This window comes from Sceloporus occidentalis, unplaced genomic scaffold (genome assembly GCF_023333645.1).
Source record: "Sceloporus occidentalis isolate IW3139 unplaced genomic scaffold, rSceOcc1.0.p SCAF_1, whole genome shotgun sequence".
Lineage (NCBI taxonomy): Eukaryota > Metazoa > Chordata > Lepidosauria > Squamata > Phrynosomatidae > Sceloporus > Sceloporus occidentalis.
The window spans coordinates 107435007-107458577 of record NW_028316981.1 but is presented as its reverse complement, the minus strand read 5'-3'; the positions used below and the strand labels follow the sequence as shown (position 1 = coordinate 107458577).

Below are 23571 nucleotides of genomic sequence, written 5' to 3'. Positions count from 1 at the left end.
AAAGATCTGCATTGGCTGCCGATTCGCTTCCGGGTGCAATATAAGGTGTTGGTGATGACCTATAAAGCCCTAAATGGCTTGGGCCCAGGATACCTGAAGGACCGCCTCTCCCCATACATTCCGTCCCGCACCCTCAGAACATCTGGGCAGCAACTACTCAGGGTTTCCGGGGCTAGGCTTGTCTCCACTACCAGGAAGACATTTTCCATCGCCGCCCCGGCCCTTTGGAACACGCTGCCCATAGAGCTCCGCTCGGCCACCTCCCTGGCCCAATTTAAAAGGGATTTGAAGACCTTCCTTTTTGGTAATGCATTCCCCGATTAAGATGTCCTATGGACCTCCTTCCTCTTCACTGGCAAGGGGACTGGCTAACTCGGGGCTTTTCTGTTTTTATTGTAATGATATTGATGTTTTAATGTATTGTTTTTAAAATGCTGTAAACCGCCCTGATCTGTGGAAGGGCGGTATATAAATAAAAATTTTATTTTATTATTATTAAGCAATTCAGTATATTTCATATATTCCCATCCCATCATTCTTTTAGCAGTTTTTAATTCTGCAACTCTCATGTTCAGAAGTATGTAGCACGATCTGATCAATGTTAAGAAATGCCTCCCAGCTTAAATAATTACATCTTAAGTGCACATAATACATTATCACTTCTTGATCAATGGGGAAGATGTGCCCACTGAAATACTTACCACCCACTTAATAGATTATGTAAGCTAATTGTTTTTACCCTTTTCCCTGTACAATCAATGAAAAGACTTATTTCTGCCAGCAAATTCAACCTGTAAATTCACATTTAAAGTTTATTGTGCTCCCTACTTTCTGGTAGTATAATGACTTATAAATGTCACAATGCCCTGTGCAATCAAAGCAAATTTTTGAGAGCAAAATTTGGTCTTTAAATTAGTAATTAGTTGTGTTTGATGTGTTAGCTGCACTCTGTGGTTCAGCAAGATGGATTCCAGACTCCCTGCCCCCTTGTGTCTGTTCATCACTGCCTATGGCAAATTGATACCCTAGGGGAAATCCAGGGCAATGTGGGTGATTCTGGTGGTCTCTTCTTACCAGGAGAGAACTTTTGCCACCTCTGGAGCCTCAGAGCTGGCTTAAATCTATGGTAGGGTTCCGTGGTGGTGGACACCCAGCTCCCTGGTGACCAAGAGGTCCCATCTAAAGAACTTTCAACTGAGCTAAGATTTAAATTGGATATGGTCTTGGGCATGTCATACTCTCTAAGCCTCAGGGGAAGGCAATGGCAAACTGAAGAAATTTGCTAAGAAAACCCCATTATAGTCACTTTATGGTCACCATAATAATAATAATAATAATAATAATAATAATAATAATAATAATTTTATTTATATACCGCCCTTCCATAAGATCAGGGCGGTTTACAGCAATTAAAATACACAATATTCAGTTAAAACCATACAAAAATTACATAAATCATACAATAAGACAAAATCAAAAGCAAAATCAAAAACAAAAACAAAAGCCCCCGGGTTAGCTAATCCATTGCCTGTGCGGTGGGGGGGGCCTATGGGGCCTTATTCGGGGAATGCTATCTGAAACAGGTAGGTCTTCAGATCCCGTCTGAATTGGGCCAGGGAGGTCAGAAATCAGAAACGTCATGAAGGCACACAACAACAACAACAACAACGACAACAACATGTACAGGATACGTGAGCCAGTGTGGTATAGTGGTTTGAGCATTGGACTATGACTCTGGAAACCAAGGTTTGAATCCCAGCATCGTCACGTAAGCCCACTGAGTGAAAGAGGATTGAAACCATTACCACCCAGTCAGCTGACATCAATATCAGGAAAAATTCTAGAGCAGATCACAAGACAGCCAGTTTGTAAGCACTTAAAAAGGAATGCAGTGATAACTAAAAGTCAGTGTGGGTTTCTCGGAAACAAGTCACATCAGACTAACTTTATTTCTAATCTAATCTTGGTGGGTTACAGACCGCCATTTGGGACGTCCTTAGGACGTCCCAGTTTAAAAAGGGGGTGTCTCTTCTAGACGCCCCTACTCCTGTTACGGACTCTGTCTGTAACAAATGGCGGCGGCCGTTCCACACAACCGCCACCATTTTGACGTCTTGGATGCCTAGCATCCAGACGTGTTGCGGCGGAAGTGACGTCACGAAAGCACGCCTTGCGCTTTGCGGCGCCACTTCCGGGTCCCAGGAAGGAGCGTGATTTCCACGCTCCTTCCTCGCAGCGTTCGGGAGTACCACGGTTTAGAAGCTGCAGCTCCCGGATGCTGCAAGCGGCGCTGGCAGCAGACCGCCACAATTCGGCGGTCTGTAACATGCCCTTATCTCTCTTTTTGACAGAATTACAAGCTTGATAGATAAAGAGAATTCTATGGATGTAGTATATCTTGATTTCAGTAAAGCCTTTGACAAATTCCACCATGATATTCTTGCAAGGAAACTCACAAAATGTGGTCTAGACAATCTATTCTGAGGTACAACCAAACCCAAAGGATGTTCACCAATGACTCCTCTTCATCCTGGAGAGAAGTTATTAGTCAGATGCCACAGAGTTCTGTCATGCCCTATGAGAAGTGGCTTAGGGAGCTGGGCATGAAGAGAAGGTTAAGAGGTGATATTACAAAGTGACATGATAGCCATATTTAACTATTTGAAAGGATGTTACATTGAGGATGGAGCAATATTTCATTATTTGAAAGGATGTTACATTGAGGATGGAGCAAGCGTATTTTCTGCTGCTCCAGAGATGAGCATATGGAGCAATGGATTCAAACTACAAAAAAGAGAGTTCACCTAAATATTAGGAATGACTTTCTGATGATAAGAGCTGTTTCACAGTAGAATATGCTGCCTCAAAGAAGTCTGCTTCTTGTAGGTTTTTAAATAGAGGCTAGATGACCATCTGTTGGGAGTTCTTTGCTTGTGTATTCTTGCTTGGCAGGGGATTGAAGTGGGTGGCCCTAATGGTTTCTTCCAACTATAAGAGTCTAGGATTTCAGAGCACACATATAGAGGCTATGTGCCTACCACTGTGGATGGACAGATCAGTCTGTTGTTGTTTTTTGCATGCCACTTTTTCATTTCCTTTTCTCATATATATATATATATATATATATATATATATATATATATATTTCCATGTTTCCTGATATTATGTGTGTGTTTTTTAAAAAAAAACTAAGTGCCTATTTATAAATATCTATTCTCTGTCAAAGTGTACATTTCAAAATATGTTTTCTCTCCAAATGTACATTTTGACCATTTATTGGGCTGCAAACTGTATCAAAATGATTGGAAACTCAGAAACACAGAGGATAATGTGAACAGCAATCCACACATTAGCCTAAAACATACAGATCAAGTTAGTTAATATCAGAATACAAAGGAGTGGGCATGTGTGCACATATCCCCCCCCCCCAAAAAAAAAAAATTGTCAGAATTTATCTGCCAGAAGATACTTTTCTCCCTAGAAGCAAAAACTGCTGTTTGGAATATGCAGCATGATGTAGTGCTTTCAGCACTGAATTATGACTCTGGAGGCCAGGTTTTGAATTTCGGCCATGGAAACTCACTGAGTGACGTTGGACAAGTCACACTGTCTCAGCCTCGGGAAAAGGCAACATTTCTCTGAACAAATCTGGCCAAGAAAACCTCATGATAGGTTCTCCTTAGTGTTGTCATAAATCAGAAATGATTTGAAGGCACACAACAATATTAACATGTACAAAAATATGGATGGCTGGAATCCTGTTCATGATTGAAAAAGCTGCAAGTCTGACTCGCACTATCACAACTCATTTTTGTGGCTATTATACAAATCAGATGTCTCTTCCAGCTATGCAACTACCAGGTGTCTAGTATGTGTCCATCTAATGGAAAAGAGCTGGATGCATCCTGATGCATCTGTCCACTCTCTGGCAGCATGGGACTGGCCATGTTGAGGAGTGGCTCCATTGCTTAAAGGGTAGGTTTGGGGGTTAGCATTGGGAAATGTAACCAGAGAGCCTTAAGTACTTATTCATAGTTATGTCTATCAATGCAGGCTCTCACTATTTATGAGTGAAAAGAGACATAGCTAACATCATTGTATTAAGGGAAACTGCTTGCATTTATCAGTAAAAATTGTGTACAGCAGTATGTATATTGGGTAAAATGTGCACAAAAATGCACACACATGTTTATGCTATTTTAAAATTGACACAAAATGATAGGGAAGCATGATGGAATGAATTCAAAATTAAAACAAAATGAAAAATTGACAGAAGCAGCCATTCCCTTTGCAGTGAGAACCACAGTTACTTAGTTTCAGTGGCGGGATACAGACGGGCAAAAAGGGGTGTGTTCATGACGTCATGAAGGTAGAGCCTTCAGACGGCCCTTACCTGAATGCCGCCATGAACACGCCGCCCGCACGCCCCAAGCGGGAAGAAGCGGCATTAAAAAGGTGCTGCTTTTCCCCGCTTCTTTTCTGTATGATGCGCAGCTGCGCAGCTCCGTCTGTAAGCTGCTGCACCGGTACGCCAGAATTGCTACGCTGCTAATTTAAGTTGCCCATTTAAAAGCTCTGAGTTAGCTGCGTCGCATAATGAGTCGGGGTCCTGGAACATGCGCAGTTTGCAGTCTGGCTTTAATTGCAGCGTCAGCTGTCATGCAGGTGTGGAAGCTGCAGCACAGCTGCAGCGCATTTTAAGACTCGTAACTCTAACCCTAACCCTAACCCTAACCCTAGAGCAACATGTACGCATGCGCTGCTAGAATCGGGGAAAGTTTGGAATTTAAAGTGAACCCCTACACACATTCCTGTGCCATTTTCACCTAACAATAAAAACCCCTAAAACTTTAAATATTTACATATGTACAAGGGAGGTGATGGGGGATGGCAGGGGGACAGCGGTGGCAGCGGCAACAGCTGTGGCTGTGCATTGCAGATTCAGCAAGAGCGCGGGGACCAAAGGAGAGGAGGCATCCATGATGCTGGTGACATTGGCAACGTGCAAGCAGACAAGGATGCCAACACCAGCTGATCACCAGCTGGCAGGAGACCACCATTGTTCTTGGGGCAGGACGAGGGAAAAAGTTTTAAAGGGGCTTGGGCGCTTTAAATGTGCACATAAGCTTTCTGCCGCCGCTGCTGAGCGCCGCAGCTGCGCAGCTGCGCATCCGCCAGCCGGCAAAAGAAAAAAAAAGCCCCGTTTTTGGCCGCCCGTGAGGAAGCTGCCTCTCTCTTTGCAGCATCCTATGAGGCGGCGGTTTGGAAAGTGCGGGTCAGAAACGGCCCCAGGTGAGGCATCTTCACTGCCCCCCATGTGGAAGCCCCATACACCTGAGCCACGCCCCCGGGGCGGGCGGTCTGGAGGCTCTGTATTCAGCAGAATACACCTCCAAGACGTCTTCCCCTGCCCGTCTGTACCCCGCCCGTGTTTCTACAGTGTCAGATACTCCTAAGTCAGCTGTTAAATTCAAAAGCAGTTTAGAAGCTGGACATGTTTAAAGGGAATCCATTTAGCAACAGCCTGTGCACATCAATGGCAGTTTCCATTTAATAGAGTATATTGAATGGTGACTTTGCAGTAGCAAAAAGAACCTGAGATTTTTTTTCATTTTTGTGATTTTTTTTCTTTTTTTTTTTTTTTAAATAAATTTTATTATTAAAACAGTTGTGTATTGTACATAAATAAGTTTACAATCAACTACATAATAAATAAACATCATACAAAACATCAAACAAGTAAACATAGAAAAAAAAAAAACAAACAAACAAACAAACAAAAAAAAAACAATCCAAAAAAAAAAAACCATCTCATTCTTATACATTCATAATAATTTGCCGGAGGAAAACCTTCTTAAATTTTATACCAACCCTCTTACCTATTAACCCTCAACTATCTATCCTACCCTAATCTTCCTTCTTAACTCTCTCGCTTCCTCTTCCTCAACTCTCCTAGCTTCTTTTAACTACTTACTCTAATCTTCTTCACTTTCTTCTTCTTTCTCAACTACTAACTCCTTATCATTCCGTTTTCCTCTTACATTCCCTTCAGTCTCATCTGAGTCTGCCCTTCCCATTCTCACTTACATACACACATAAACTGACTTCCTTTCACCAGTATGTGTTCTATTATTGATTAATATTGCCTTTCTTAAATCACAAAAATATATTAACCTAGATCCACTTACCCTAAATTGCCATGTATATTATCATGTACACAGTCTTAAAACTTCAGTCCTCTGTAAATCTATATCTTTAAGTAAACAGCTTATCCATATAAGTATCTCATACAAAACATGTAGCCATTTTGCCCCATTTGGATTCCAAAAATTTGAAAAACCCCTCCCAATCTTCTTTAACTTGGTCTTTAGATTTATCTTTCATAAACTGTGTCAGTCTGTCCATTTCTACTCCTTCGTACAGTTTATAGATCCAGTCTTCAACCGTCGGGTTTGTCTGACACTTCCAATGTTGCGCATAACATATCCTTGCCATAACAACCATGTAATACAACATTTTTTCCTCTCTCCCTTTTATATCCTCTTCAAATATTCCCAATAAAAAAACATTCCGGCTTATGTTTTATCTCTCTTCCCATAATTAAATTAATTTGATCATTAATGTCTTTCCAATAGTTTTTGGCAAATTTGCATGTCCACCAACAATGGTAGAAGGTCCCAATCTCCTTCTTACACTTCCAACATTTGTTATTTGAGTTTTTGGACATTTTTGCAACCTTAACCGGGGTTAAATACCACCGGAAAAACATTTTATAAAAGTTTTTTCTTAAATTTTGAGAGGCTGTAAGTTTGAAGTTATTTTTCCATGTTCTTCCCCATTGGTTCAAATTTATAGAATGCCCAATATTATTTGCCCATATAACCATCTGCTGTTTCACAACCTCTTCTTCCAAATCCCAACTTAGCAGTAATTTATATATTTTCCCAATCACTTTTTCATTGTTTTCCAATAAAGTTTGTATAAGTGCGGACTTATCCCGTGTGGAAGCGAACCCATACGTCTTTCTATCCTCTCGGAATCTTTCTTGTAATTGCTTGTAAGCGAACCAATTGATATTCCACCCTTCTTTATTCAGTTGTTCCTTAGGTTTCATTTTAATTTCCATTTTCCCTTTATCAATGATATCACTATATCTGATCCAATCCCCTTCTTTTATCATCTCTTTTCTATGGAAAGCTTCTTGCGGGGAAATCCATCCTGGTATTTTTGGAATCGCCCTATCTTTGTATCTGTTCCAGACTTTAATTAATGAACCTCTTATACAATGAGTTTTGAAAGATTTATTTTGTTTCTCTTTCCCATAAATCAAATAGGCATGCCAACCATAAAATATCCCGTCTGATTCCACATCCAACAGTATATCGTTTTCCAACATAATCCAATCTTTAATCCATAGTAGACAACAGGCTTCATAATACAACCTCAAATTTGGTAAATTTAGTCCACCCCTTTCTTTCACATCCTGCAACAATTTGAATTTAATTCTTGGTTTACATCCTCTCCAAATGAATTGAGATAAATCTTTATCCCATTCTCTAAAGGTTTTATTAGATATAATGATTGGCAAAGTCTGGAACAGATATAGAATCTTTGGAAGCACCATCATTTTTATTGTTTCTATTCTCCCCATAAGGGATAATTGCAGTTTGTTCCATCTAATCAAGTCTTTTTTTATGTTACTCCATAATTTTTTATAATTGTTTTCGAATAGTTCCACTGTTTTATTACTTATTTGCAATCCTAAGTAATTGGTCTTCTTAACAACTTGAATACCGGATTCTTTCTCTAATCTTGTCTGTTCTTCCCTGTTCATGTTTTTAGTCAAGATTCCTGATTTACCTTTATTCAGCTTGCATCCTGACACTTCACCAAATTTATCCAATATTTCTACAATTCTCCCAATATTTTCATTTGGATTCCCACTAAACAAAATAATATCGTCCGCAAATGCCCTAATCTTATAATTGTTTCTTTTCAATTTCAATCCCTCGATTTCTTTAATCCCAATGGTCTTTTTAATCAAAATTTCTATCACCATTAAGAATAATAAGGGGGATAGGGGGCACCCCTGTCTTGTACCTCTTTGGATCTCGATAAAATCTGTTTTCTCTCCATTAATTCTAATTTGAGCTCTCTGGTTACTATAAATCTTTTTTACCCAATTCAAGAAGCTGTCACCTACTCCAAATACATTCAGTGTTTTTAGTAAAGTATCCCAATTCACAGAGTCAAAGGCCTTTTCCAAATCTAAGAAGAACAAGCCCAATTTTTTATCATTATGCTTATCATAATATTCCAGTACATCTAGTAAAAGTCTCGTGTTATCTCTGATAAATCTTTGAGGTAAAAAACCTCTTTGTTCCAACCCAATTGTGTCCTTCAAACAATTCTTTAGCCTTTTTGATAATACATAAGCAAAAATTTTGTAGTCACAATTCAAGAGAGATATTGGTCTATAATTTGAAGGGTCTTCCAAATCTTTATTTTCTTTGGGGATTAGAGTTATTTCCGCTTCTTTCCAAGAAGGAGGTATATTTCCTAATATTGCATCGTTCATAATTGTTTGGAGGGTTTCAACCACTTCATCTTTAAACGTTTTATAAAATAAATTCGTTAACCCATCATTTCCTGGTGCTTTCCCTATTTTGGAATGTTGAATGGCTTCTTCGACTTCCAGATTAGTTATGGGTTGATTAAGTTTCTGTCTCATCTCCTCCGAAATGGGTTGAATATTACAGTTTTGAAGATAGTCCTCAAATTTCCCATGTTCAACTACTTTTTCTGCATATAAATTTTGATAGAATTCTCTAAATATTCCTTTTATTTCCTCCTGCTTTGTTGCCATTTCTTCCCCTCTCCTAATTCTACAAATTGTCCTTCTCTGTTTTTCTTTTCTTAATCTGTGTGATAACCATCTACCTGTCTTGTTTGCTTGCTCAAAGAAATTTTGTTTAACCAATTTTAATTTTCTCCCTAATTCTTCAGTGGTAAGTGATTCTAATTGTTTCTGTAGAGCTTTAATCTCATTTTGTATTTCCTTATTACCTGGGTGTTTAGTTAGGTTTTCTTCCTTTTCTTTTAATAGCTTATTTAGTAGATTAGTCTTTTGTTTCCTTTCTTTCTGATTTTTAATGTTTTGCTGTGTGAAGAAGCCTCTAAAAACAGCTTTAGCTGCATCCCATACAATGGGTAATTTGACCTCATTATCCAAATTTTCCTTAAAATAATTTCTCATCATTTCTTTAGCTTCACTAACAATTTCTTTATTTTTTAACAGTTCTTCATTCAAATACCAGTTAAATTTCCTATAAGCCTCTTTTAGTTTCAGTTCAATTGGGTTGTGATCCGAAATTTCTCTGTTTAAAATTTCCATTTTTTCCACTTTACTAATTAAAGAATTGGATACAAAAAACATATCGATTCTAGAAAGTGATTCATGTCTTTCAGAATAGAAAGTATAATTCGTTTGATTTACATACAAATGTCTCCAAATTTCTAACAAATTCCATTCATCAATAAGATCAAAGAATGTTTGAGGTAGTTTCCCTTGTCTTTCTTTTATTTTTTTCCCTGAGAATCTATCTCTCTGGGGATCAATCACCCCATTAAAGTCTCCCATCATGATTACGTTTGTATACTCTAGCTCTTCCACTTTTTTCTTCATTTTTTTAAAGAATTTACTTTTCCCTTCTTGTGGTCCATATATCCCCAGTATCAAGATTTTTCCCCCATTCCAATTAATTTCGACCCCTAAATAATAACCCTCTGAATCACATATAACTTGTTTGGATTCTAAATGATTCTTGATGTATATGATTATCCCTCGTTTGGCTTTATCAGTTGCGCATAAATATTCTTTACCTAATTTCTCATTTTTAATTAGTCTTGAATCTTTCTTCCTTATTCGGGTTTCTTGTAGACATACAATGTCTGCATGTTGCTTCTCCAAAAATATGAAAGTTCTTTTTCTCTTTTGGGGAGAGTTCAGCCCTTTAATATTTAGAGATAAAATTTTCATGTTTCAATATTCCCTTCTTTCAATATTTAAGCTGTACCTTATACCAAAATAAGGGGAATATAGGGGGAGAGAAAGTAATATGACGTGTTACGATGGCGTATATTTTTATTCTCTCTTTATAAGCAATACACTTAACTCTCTGTTTATAAGTAAACAGACTTTATTTAATATGTTACAAGAGCAAAAGATTTATTTTTGTCCCTTTTGCTTCAATCAGATAAGTTAATAATTCTAATTTGACCAAGTTTGTAGATTTAATACTGGACAAGTTCCTAAAAACTATAAAATCCAAAGACCAAAAATAGCGTTAACAGTGAATTCAGGGTTTGCAGTGAGTAATATTAAGTCAGTAAATACACCTAACAGTGTTTAAAAAGATATCTGTTATCACATGTACTCCGAAATAATTACAGAAACCATAAAAAACCTTGATAACTTTATATTTAATAAGCCCTGGAAATCTTAAGAGCTCTGTGAGCTAGATGAGTCCCCCCCCCCACCTTTGTCGCCTTCATTTTTCTTCATATCGTATGCTTTTCGTAGCTCTTCCAGCAATTTCTCAGCCCTCTCCATTGAATTTACTCTTATCCTTTTCTCATCCCAGAAAACATGTAATCCTTCCATTTCATCCCATTTGAATGAAATGCCAAACTTTTTTAGTTTGTCAGTCACGAAATAATAATCTCTCCTTTTCTTAAGAATTTTCCCCGGGATGTCTTTCAATATCAATACCTCCTTGCCTTCTATCACCAATTTTTTCTTATAGCTCTGCTGCAGCACAATGTCTCTAGTCTGCTTGCGCACAAAATAAACCACCACATCCCTTGGCAACTTCTTCATTTTAGCAATTCTCGAGTTTAATCTATATATTCGGTCTAGTTCCCAAGGGAAGTGGTCAACAGATTCCTCGATGAAGTTTGCCAAGATCGGTGAAAGTTCCACATACAGATTCTCGTTTGTTTTCTCAGGAAGACCCCGTAGTTTTAGACAATTTTCCCTTTGTTTCAATTGTATCCTCAACACTTGATCTTGTTCTTCTTTCTGTTCTTTAGTTCTTTCTTCCTTCTGCTTCTCCAAGTCCTCAGTTTTCTTTTCGAGATTCTTCACTCTATCTTTAATCATTGTGATATCTATGTCTATTTTGTCCAATCTTGTTCTAACTTCTACAATCTCATTCTTTAGTTCGTCTCTAGAACTCCATATTTCTTTATTTGTTTCTGCTTGGAGTCTTCTCATTTCTTCTAGAAGAAGGTTGTTATTCTCCATCGTTCTATTAGGTGATTCAGTTGAAATTGAAGTTGAAGGTCTTCTCTGAGGTGCCGCTGCAGCTTGCGCTATTGTTTTTCTCGTACCTACTGGCATCTTTATTGTATTAAGGGATAGAGTGTTAGTCAGTTTCTAAAACACAATACACTAATAGACTTGTAATCCTATATTTAAAATTAACAGATAAGTATAGAATTAAATTTCAAGTCACAAATAAAATTAAATCCACTCAAAATTCTTTTAATAAATTCCTCTAAATCAAACTTTGCTGGAGGAATAAAGATTGGTTCGCCTACAAGTTAAATAGATAGTCCCTTCTTTCACTTCCACGGTAGATAATTTTAAGTCTCTCAAAATCCAAATCCGACAGTATGAATTTTTTTTTTATAGATATTAACCCTCCTTACCTATACGATTTATCTTGTTACTTTCTTTTTTTCCCCCTCTTTCTCTCACTTCTTTCCTCTCTCTTGCCTTTAGAGATCCTGTAAAGCCTTAAATATAACACTCTATTAATCCTAGTGCAACAATAATCTTAAATTAGATAGTTGTATCTTAAGTTGACAGTAGCAAGTTCAGGAGACAAATAAACCAAAGAAAGGTGAATATTATCTAAACAACACCCCTGCAGCTTTAATTTAGTTAATCCAAGATATTTTCACTATTCACACTACCTTCTTCAGAGGAGAATAAGAGTAGGAAAGGAGTATCTCCACCAGATCAATTAACTGTCACCCTTCAAAACTCTTCTATTTAAAGTCTAGATAGTTGGTTACAATTTATACTCCTACTCGTATCCCTTATTTTGCAAGATTGTATCCTTAGAGTTTAAACCAGTCCTTGTTATTCCCCTTAGTAGCTTTACAGTTTTTCTCCTTCCCTATTCTTCTTCTCTCCCCCAGCACACAAAATTTCATATGTTTATCTATTATTTTCCAATAATAATACAATTAAAGAATAAATAATAATACCTGCAGTAGCTTACAAGTCCCCTATAATGTGCTTTCTTCTTTCAATAATTCCCTTCAAAAAGCTTTCTATTTGTGTTAAATTTAATATTTTTTCCTTCTCTGCTTTATGGTTAGTTGCAAGCACTGTTCAGCTTACTGAGCTTCAGGGTTCCCAGGAGCACAATCTATATCTCTTAACACATAAAGAAGAATTATTATATGTCTGTCACTGTACTCCCAACAATTGTCTACAACTGTCTCCAAAGTAAATTAATATCTTCTGTATAAAATTGGTATAGACAAGAGGAGGGGAGAGAAAAGGTCCCAAGCAATTTAAGTTGTCCTCCAGACCAGTCTCATTCACAGTTGCCAACATGTAACGTCCTCCAAACACAGTGTGTCCTCCAAACACAGTCTGGCCTTCTCCTCAGAGCAGAAGTAGAGTAGAATTAGTCCTCCATAGGAGAAATCATAGGGAAGATGTCTGTTAGAGCTTGAAATTATTGCCAAAGGAAGGAAGGATACAGGACTACAGAGAATAATTTAGGTAGCAATATCGCAGTTCAGCAGTCCTCCGTTAGCATTTATTGTCCTCCAAACTCAGCCCAACTCCACACTTGATAGAAGTTTTTATTAATTGGAAGGAGGCAGGAAAGGATATAAAAAATGATTTTAATTCATGGATGAAACGTTCTTATTCTTGATAACAATCCTTAATTACCACCTCAAGGAGAGACAAAAAAAAAGAAAAAAAAATCAGAAGAATGGCATACAAACTTTTAATAATTCAAAGTGGGGGGGAGAATCTTCTTTTTATTCCGCCATCCAGTCGCTTGTTAGTCTGACTTAATACACTCCAGTGGATTCCACAATATCTTTTCTTTTAAAAAGTTTCACCAACATTTCCCCTTAAAGGATTCCCAAATGCATTCGAATTCCTTCTTTCAAATTCTTTTCCTCTGTAAACAGAGAACAGGGACACTCACCCCAAGTTCAATATATCACGGGTTTGATCTGTTTGTAGAAAGAAGTTCTACTGGTGATTAATTCTCCAAAATGTCTTGAGATCCCTTGAAGATAAACAAGAAAGAAAGTGGTGGAGAAGCCCTTGCTGCGGAGCCTTGGCTCGCAGCGGCTGTCGCAGATGTGATCACTCAAGTCCTCCCTCGGCTGCAGCGTTTTTCCTCTTTTCTTTTTAAGATGCTAATTAAGCTCAGTCGATGAAAGGTTTATGTTGAGCCCCTCTGCCTTCTCCTAATCAGGAGAATACTTTCAGCTGCCGGTACCTCACCCCGGCAGCTCCTTTCTGCGACTAGCCGGGCACTCTTTGGAGACCTCCTAAAGAGTGTCCTTTTGCTTCTCCATACCACCGGAAGTCCTCATTAATATCAGAATACAAAGGAGTGGGCATGTGTGCACATATCCCCCCCCCCCCAAAAAAAAAAATTGTCAGAATTTATCTGCCAGAAGATACTTTTCTCCCTAGAAGCAAAAACTGCTGTTTGGAATATGCAGCATGATGTAGTGCTTTCAGCACTGAATTATGACTCTGGAGGCCAGGTTTTGAATTTCGGCCATGGAAACTCACTGAGTGACGTTGGACAAGTCACACTGTCTCAGCCTCGGGAAAAGGCAACATTTCTCTGAACAAATCTGGCCAAGAAAACCTCATGATAGGTTCTCCTTAGTGTTGTCATAAATCAGAAATGATTTGAAGGCACACAACAATATTAACATGTACAAAAATATGGATGGCTGGAATCCTGTTCATGATTGAAAAAGCTGCAAGTCTGACTCGCACTATCACAACTCATTTTTGTGGCTATTATACAAATCAGATGTCTCTTCCAGCTATGCAACTACCAGGTGTCTAGTATGTGTCCATCTAATGGAAAAGAGCTGGATGCATCCTGATGCATCTGTCCACTCTCTGGCAGCATGGGACTGGCCATGTTGAGGAGTGGCTCCATTGCTTAAAGGGTAGGTTTGGGGGTTAGCATTGGGAAATGTAACCAGAGAGCCTTAAGTACTTATTCATAGTTATGTCTATCAATGCAGGCTCTCACTATTTATGAGTGAAAAGAGACATAGCTAACATCATTGTATTAAGGGAAACTGCTTGCATTTATCAGTAAAAATTGTGTACAGCAGTATGTATATTGGGTAAAATGTGCACAAAAATGCACACACATGTTTATGCTATTTTAAAATTGACACAAAATGATAGGGAAGCATGATGGAATGAATTCAAAATTAAAACAAAATGAAAAATTGACAGAAGCAGCCATTCCCTTTGCAGTGAGAACCACAGTTACTTAGTTTCAGTGGCGGGATACAGACGGGCAAAAAGGGGTGTGTTCATGACGTCATGAAGGTAGAGCCTTCAGACGGCCCTTACCTGAATGCCGCCATGAACACGCCGCCCGCACGCCCCAAGCGGGAAGAAGCGGCATTAAAAAGGTGCTGCTTTTCCCCGCTTCTTTTCTGTATGATGCGCAGCTGCGCAGCTCCGTCTGTAAGCTGCTGCACCGGTACGCCAGAATTGCTACGCTGCTAATTTAAGTTGCCCATTTAAAAGCTCTGAGTTAGCTGCGTCGCATAATGAGTCGGGGTCCTGGAACATGCGCAGTTTGCAGTCTGGCTTTAATTGCAGCGTCAGCTGTCATGCAGGTGTGGAAGCTGCAGCACAGCTGCAGCGCATTTTAAGACTCGTAACTCTAACCCTAACCCTAACCCTAACCCTAGAGCAACATGTACGCATGCGCTGCTAGAATCGGGGAAAGTTTGGAATTTAAAGTGAACCCCTACACACATTCCTGTGCCATTTTCACCTAACAATAAAAACCCCTAAAACTTTAAATATTTACATATGTACAAGGAAGGTGATAGGGGGTGGCAGGGGGACAGCGGTGGCAGCGGCAACAGCTGTGGCTGTGCATTGCAGATTCAGCAAGAGCGCGGGGACCAAAGGAGAGGAGGCATCCATGATGCTGGTGACATTGGCAACGTGCAAGCAGACAAGGATGCCAACACCAGCTGATCACCAGCTGGCAGGAGACCACCATTGTTCTTGGGGCAGGACGAGGGAAAAAGTTTTAAAGGGGCTTGGGCGCTTTAAATGTGCACATAAGCTTTCTGCCGCCGCTGCTGAGCGCCGCAGCTGCGCAGCTGCGCATCCGCCAGCCGGCAAAAGAAAAAAAAAGCCCCGTTTTTGGCCGCCCGTGAGGAAGCTGCCTCTCTCTTTGCAGCATCCTATGAGGCGGCGGTTTGGAAAGTGCGGGTCAGAAACGGCCCCAGGTGAGGCATCTTCACTGCCCCCCATGTGGAAGCCCCATACACCTGAGCCACGCCCCCGGGGCGGGCGGTCTGGAGGCTCTGTATTCAGCAGAATACACCTCCAAGACGTCTTCCCCTGCCCGTCTGTACCCCGCCCGTGTTTCTACAGTGTCAGATACTCCTAAGTCAGCTGTTAAATTCAAAAGCAGTTTAGAAGCTGGACATGTTTAAAGGGAATCCATTTAGCAACAGCCTGTGCACATCAATGGCAGTTTCCATTTAATAGAGTATATTGAATGGTGACTTTGCAGTAGCAAAAAGAACCTGAGATTTTTTTTCATTTTTGTGATTTTTGAGATCTCTTTGTGGTGCAGCTCTTTTTGCTATATTTTATTCTCTTCCTAAGAATGTTCAAACCCCAAGAGCCGAAGGAACTGTAGGGATAGGGAAAACTGGTGACAAAGGAGTGCCCTGTCTCTCATGAGCAGAATGTTTTTCTGCTTGAACAATATCATCCCTGGGTACAAACCCAAAGTATATTTTGAAAGGAAAATACTGAACAAATATTGGGTTCATGACATACTACGATTCGACCCACAGTGGTAACGAATAAAAATGGGCTAGTCAGGCCCATCAGATGTCAAGAGCCTGAACCTCAGTTTGTGGACAGCAATTATGTTGTATCTGTATAGCAAAGCAGCATAAATGGCCATTACAAATCAATTAATTATCAGAGCTTGAAGTTACTAGAGATGGTGTCATGTAGTTTCCAGTCCTGACTAAAATATGATGTATGTCAATCTTTCTCTCTTTAACTGACTGTGATAATCCAGCACACAGTGTATTTTAAGCAGATGCCTATAGAGCAGATACTACAGTTTTGCTCAAGCCATATACTTTGGGAATGTCAGGCAATTTGCCACAAACCGAATCAAGCTTCATCCACTGATTTTCCAAAGGTGAACTATTAGGATGCATTCATCCAAACTCTGCTCTCTAGCTATTTTTATCACTGATGATCCTGTAAAAAATAGACAGTGGATAACAGGATACTGAAGCCAAATCTTTTATCATTTGCAAAAATTTACATATAGGGGAGCCAGTGAACTATGGCGCGTTACAGACCGCCCCTTTGGGATGGCCTGTAGGCGCTCCTTTCCCCGGTGTATTGGGGCTTCAGCTGCCACAATGGCAGCCTCCGAGGCCCCGATCTGCCACTTTCCAGGCCGCGAGGAAGGGGCAAAAGGCCGCTTCCCCGCGGCCTGGAAAGGGGTGTCCTCGGGGCTTCAAGCCCCGAGGACACCCAATGGCAGCAGGGAGGAGGAGAAAGGGCCCCTTTCTCCTCTGCGTCACTGGGCGCAGCCATCTAAAGGCTGCGCCCAGTGACGCAAACCTGGAAGGAGCTCCAAAACGGAGCTCCTTCCAGGGCCGCGGAAAGGGTGCACTAAGCGCCCTCACGCGGCCCCACTACGTAACAACCACACCGCCTCATTTGGAGGCGGCGCGGTCGTGATGTAGTCATGGCGGTGGCCGTGTTGAATGGCCACCGCCATTTTGTACGTGCTGAGCACGTACTAGAGTTGGGGTGGGTGCGGAAGCGCTGCCGCTTCCTAACCCTAGTACATGCTCAGCACGTACTTTAAGGCCCGTCTGTAACGGGCCTATGTGTGCATGAATAAATACACGTGAACACCAGGTATTCGATTGATTTTGTTAAAATTTGGCATATCTAATTTCTTTGTATCAAAGGCTCCTTCACTTCCACCTTGCATTAAAAGCAGTGTTATGTGCTAGATATAAAAAGTTCATAGAACTTTAAACTGAATTATGCTACAATTACTATAGTCAGAAATCGGTAGATATTTTAGCACACCTAGCAGTTCAGAATGTGAGGGAGTGCCTCTCTCTGTGTACACTTGCTTAAACTAAGTTTTGCCTAAACTGTATTCTGCTGCTTGGAGCTATATGTTTCTTTTATTTCATTATTTGTGTTGTTTTAAATTGTTCAAATTATGTTGGAGTCATTGCTTTTCTCCTGGTCTCAGACCGTTGCATATATGATGAACAGAGCTTGAAGATAATAGATGACATCCTGTTAGTGACATACACCAACATAATGCTTAGGTATGTATTTCTTTCTTTTTTTAGTGTAGAGACCAAAACATACTTCCTGATGCAATTATCCCCCAACCCCCTAAACTCCTGCAAGCCCTCATACAGCCAGATGGAGGAGGGCAGATGTTGAGTGGCATGATCTGTGAACCTGTAGATAAATGCACAAAGTTCAGGATTCACTCTGGAATCCCCCAGGTAGCTTCCGGAGGTATGCCAGGGTCCTGCAACATGGTATTGTCTGTATTTGACCAGCTACAGGCACATAACCAGACACACTTCTACCACCCACCTCCTTTCCACTAAACTGCTGGGGGGCAGGGCGGGCAAAAGCAAGGTGAGCCCTGCAGGAGGAAATGTGAGCATATTTTCACCTGGACAAAACTGTATGCTACATCATCTCCTCGATTGGCCAATATCTTACAAATAACAGCATTATCTGTGACATGGTACTTTTGGTGGCAATAAAGACAAACCAATGTTCCATTTATGCCTCTTGTAAAGATGCATCTGCTTCCACTCCAGCACAAAAGAGGAGGAGGTTCCACATCATGTAGTTAATATTCATTAACTCCTTTTCTTCTTCCAGAAGAAGAAGAAGAAGCTCCAAACGTTCTAGGATACCTCTTAAAAGGTCTAATGATGTCATTTGCTCTGGGGCACTCTATAAATTTATGCCATGAATGGCCAGAACAGACTTGCAGAATATGCTGGCTTTCTGGTAGCTTGGGGTCATGGCACACACATGATGCATTCCCCCAAGCTGGCAGGAAGCCACCGTGAAGCTGCCCAGGCATTTACACAGGGGCAGCTTTTTGGTGCTCCAGCAATGCGGCATTTAGACCCTGCACAATGAAGGAATGCTGAAAAGCTGCAGCAGTGGCAGAAAGCATGCCTTTTTCCCATGTAAAAGGGAGCAGCATATTAACACTTTTTTGTACTGGAAAAAAGCCGGATAGGGGCTGTGACGTGCAGTTGCCACAGCCCCGATCTGGTGCTCAAAGGGGCGGCATGACACTGCCCTTTGAGCCGGTATGCTTTGGCCCTAAATCTCTCTAGAACTATAGTATAAGTGTCTTTTGAACCATAGCTTTAAGGCACTCTATAGAACAATAGGACTGCAACTGGTGGGAAGATTATGGTGATTGTAGCCCAATGTCTCTCTTGATTATATTTTCTGTGTTTACAAGAGGTGAGATTTCAGCATGGATATTTGAAACAATTTGTTCAAATTTCCAAAATATTACTTTATGTAAATATTCTAGAAAAAACAAGCTCTTGTATTCTATTCCTATTAACATATTTGCATTATATGTTGTACAGTGAGCCAGTGTTGTCTTTGAGATCTATTTTATTCATAAACTGTGTGCATGACACAAATTTATTTGGAGTAGTCAAGGCTGTACAGAATAGAAACGATACAAAGGGACCTAACAACACTTGATAAATTGGCAGCCTAATCTAATGACTTTCAAATATTCCATCTGCAGTGCTTCATCTTCCATTTGTCAGCACTTGGAATGACTCTTGCATGTTGATTTCTTCTAAATAATCTAAAGGCTCTAGAAAACTCTTAAATACTTCCACTCACTGCCCATTCCAAAGCCAAAAATATTAAGAAACAATAACATTTTTGAAAGATGATATATTAATTTTGAAAAGTAAACTAATGGACTGGATGTGAGTCAACTAACTGAAGCTGAATTCAGACAAGGCAGAAATAATGTCCATTGGGCTTCTGTTACATATACATGTTTTGTGTGTGAATTGTATTCCCCATGTAATTCCAGTTCACAACTGTGCTCTTGGATTTGGCATTATCTCTGGATACCCAGATGGTGTCAGTAGCCAGGAGCATTTCTCATGAGCTTCAGCTGAGGCACCAGCTGACTCCTCTCCTGGAGAAAAAAAAGACTTGGCCACAGCCTTTCAAGATGCAGCATCCAGATTAGATTACTGTTATGAACTCTGCATGCAACAACATTTAAAAGGTTGGAAACAACATCTGGGTCACAGCATTTTGAACCAAGTGTAAACTGTTGTGCTTTGGAAGGTGTATATAATTCTGAGCTTGTTCCAACTCCATTTCTTAATTTATTTTGTTTCTGGTCAGGACTAACTCCTCCCACTTTCAACATACTGAGAGGCCAGAATAGATGTGGCAGGTTTGGACAATAAAAGGCTTGTTCAGTTGTAGTGCCTCATTGTGGGATATTCTCACCAAAGAGGCTTTATTGGTGTAGTTTAGGAACTTGCTATGGGTTTTACTGTTTGGTGTTTTGAATTAATGTTTTTATTGTCTTATCACAGTATTATTAGCTGTGTTTGCTATGGGTTTTACTGTTTGGTGTTTTGAATTAATGTTTTTATTGTTGTCTTATCACAGTATTATTAGCTGTGTGGAGGGGCTTTAGTTCAAACCTTGTGATAGAAATCAGCATATAGTTCAGAGCACCAGATCTGCATGCAAAAAAGTTCCCAAATACAATCTCTGGCATCTCCTTGTAGGGTGGGAAAACACTGCTGCATGTGACACTTTAAGAACTGTAATGTAGTATAAGAATGATCAGTAGTTTGACATGATATAATGTGGCCGTCAGTTCTTCTAAACAGTTTAATAAATAGCTGTAAAATCAACTGGCCACCCTGTTCCTCCCCAAAAGCACTGTGAATGGCTTTCTTGATAAATGACAAGGAGTATGGAAACTCAGTGGGAATAGGGATGGTACTGAAAGTGCTTGCATTTGCAGTAATCAGAACAGAAAAAGTTCTTGCTGTTAGTATCTTTGCCTCCACTGATGCCACTGGTGTTATTCAGTCTCACTGTTTATACTTGTTTTGTTTTTACATTTTTGCAAATGTTGACATAAACAACACGGGGGGGGGGGGGAGGAAATAACACCAAAGCTATTCCCTTAGTACTGTTGGCATTTGGGTTACATTAGGCATTGGCAGTTTACTGATGGGAATGCAAATATCAGCACTTAGGTCTTAAATTATTTGGAAAATCTAGTCACAAGTTTACTGCTGCTTCCCCTTGGGATGCTTGACAGAAACAGTTTGGAATGCTCTGGAGTAAATCATAACTACTTCTAAGGCTAAACAGAGTTGGGGAAAGTTATAATAGCATCCTTCTTACAAGGGAACTTGGGAGAGCCAAGAATCCTGCAATATAATTCTCACATCCTTCCTAGACATCCTTCTTTGTGTAATGTTTGTGCTGAGTTAAATGTAACTTACTGTGGTTACAAAAATGCAGTTGTAGGGTTTCCAATATATGGTACAAAGCATCTGCTGATATTCACAACAACAGGAATTTCTGCCAAATTGTGCAGATGTTCCAAGAGGTATACACAGGTAAGTGTTAAGCTAAGGAAAAATGTCCCCTCCTTTCTCAGCTTCATGTGCTTTCTGACAAAAAGAAAGGACATTTCAGATGTTTTCATAGAGTTTTAAATATATATATATATATATATATATATATATATATATATATATATAATTTATATCTTGCTATTCTGTCAATATAGGATCCAAGGTGTCTCACAATATAGATGAGAACAAATGAAACTCTTGGCCCGTTCCGCACAGGCCTTTGCGGTGCCCCCATCACGTGCTAGGGGTTGGCCAAGGACCTAGCGTCCATACCGGCCTCAACCCTAGCACGTGCCGGGGGCGTAAAAATGGCCGTGCCCTATACACACGGGCGTGGCCACTTTTACGTGTCGGACACTTAGCATCCGCATGTAGCATCACGAAAATGATGCATCGAGTGCGCCATTGGCGCCTCGTCACATCATTTCCGCGACGCAAGAAGAAGCGCCATTTTGGAGCTTCTTTTTAGCTCCACCGGGAAGCCTCACGGTTTGGCTGCTGAGGCTTCTCGGTGCAGCTAATGACGGCGCAGGCAGAGTGCTGCTTTTCAGCACTCTGTAACACACCCAGGTGGTTTTCTCTGCTGCTAGTGATCATTTTAATTCACCATCATATCCTAGAAAGAAACTATAGTAATGATACTGGGTCAGTCTGGAGGGAACTCTGGGTAAGTCTGGGTCAGTCTGAGTCATTCTGGAGTGGAAATGGTAATATACAGATCAGTCTCTTTATTATATCTAATGTTTGTTGTTGCTATCTACCTTCAAGTCATTTCCAACTTTATGGCAACCCTACGGTGAACCTGTCATGGGGTTTCTTGGCAAGATTTGTTCAGAGGAGGGTTGCCATTGCCTTCCCCTAAGGGTGAGTGTGTGATTTATAATTACTTAAAGTAGAACCTTTAAATAATTAAAATTTCAATTAGTTGTGGCTAACAACTATACATTCAAGGGTATACTCCTAAATCAGGCCATTGCTGGATATAGTCCTAATACCTATCTGTCCCATCTATATATGAAGGTAATGGAGCCCTGTATACAGAAATTAACTGGGACTGGTAACATTGGAAACTGACTTGTACCAAGTTGGACTATTTGTCCATCTTCCCTAGGGTTATCTATTTCATGGGCTGGAATCATGCAGCTCTCCAGTTTTTGTTGGATTGCAACTTCCAGAAGTTGTCACTGTCGGCTATGTTTGCTAGGGCTACTGGAACTTGTAGTCTACAACAGCTGGAGAGCTACATGATTCCCAGACCTGATGTATAGGATGTTTTTTTATTGTAATACATGCTAGACTTAATTATTACTGTCTCCTGAGAGATGTTGTATAGCTGTACCTGCTATACAGCGTGAAGATCAACAGCATCAACAACTTGAAGATCTGGAATTTTAAAAGCCATTAAAATGTGTATTATGTTTCTTCCACTGCTAACAGAGGTATATCAGCCCTACCGATTCACATGGGAGCTTAAAAGCTTTAGTGTATAGTTGAAAATGCCTGCACTTTATAAGATTTTTCTTTTCAGGAGTTTCAAGCCAATTTAACAGAAACAATTCATTTATTAGTTCTCTCATATACAGTATGTGGGAAACTTTCCAAGAAGAGTTCCAGCACACTTCAAGAATACAGCTTGAGAGAGTTAATGATTTGGGGACTAGAACACTTTGAATAGTTTGAAACTAATATTTATCAGCGAGATCCGTGAAGTTAAGGATTCCTCATTCATTTTAACCACTTCACATTTATCTTGGTTCTGATTAGAATCCAGTCCTCCTATTCTTCTCTCTGTATGCCTAGAATTTACAGAGGGAAGGAAGCTCCCATTGACATCATTGTTATTCACTTCCAAATAACAGGAAAGGGGGATTCCAGTTGGGTCCTTGGGAGGGACAACGGGTTTGAGTTCCTCCTCACATGCTGTGGTACTGATGTGACTGCCCTTGCCCCATGAAAGCTTGTCCAGTTATGCAAAGAAAAACTACTTGAGAAAAGTCATTGCTTCTTACACCCACATTTACTGGAGCCATTAGGACATGAAAACTCGAATGAAAGGAAGGTTGCAAAATACAGCACTTTTATCTTGATTTTACTTTGTCTACACTAGGCAAGTACTTTTATGATTATTTTAACTAGCTTATGATGCTTATATCTTTCTTGCTTTCCAGAAAAATGTAGCATTTTCTCCTCTCAAAAGGGTAGGAAACAATTGTAAGCGCTCCCTTCAGTTTTCTGAATCTATCTATCCATGTTACACACATACTGTGAATTCCAAAGTTCAGGGGGACAAAAAAGAAAACTAATGTAGAAAAGTCTAAAGACTAAGTAGCTGAATAAAACAATATTATTCACAATGAATAATTCATACAACAAGCCCAGCTGATTTCAATGAAGAGATTGCCTATTATTGCAAAATATTCACTACGTACTATTTGTGAATAATTATAGATGCGTAATCTATGAGTTTTATTTCATATTGAATAATTCAACAGTTCATTCTGAAAAATTTGGACAGTGTGCAAATATGAGACATGATCTGAGCAAAGGTAGGCA

General features: G+C 39.8%; 1 protein-coding gene and 1 pseudogene across 5 annotated transcripts in view; one reads left to right on the top strand and one right to left on the bottom strand.

The window, feature by feature from the left end:
* Nucleotides 1–9643, bottom strand: part of LOC149321941 (tyrosine-protein phosphatase non-receptor type 12-like) — a 133695-nt pseudogene extending 124052 nt beyond the window's left edge.
* The window catches only part of LOC149321939 (A-type potassium channel modulatory protein KCNIP1), a 799364-nt gene that overhangs the window by 672666 nt on the left and 103127 nt on the right, over nucleotides 1–23571 (top strand). The window lies entirely within an intron of this gene.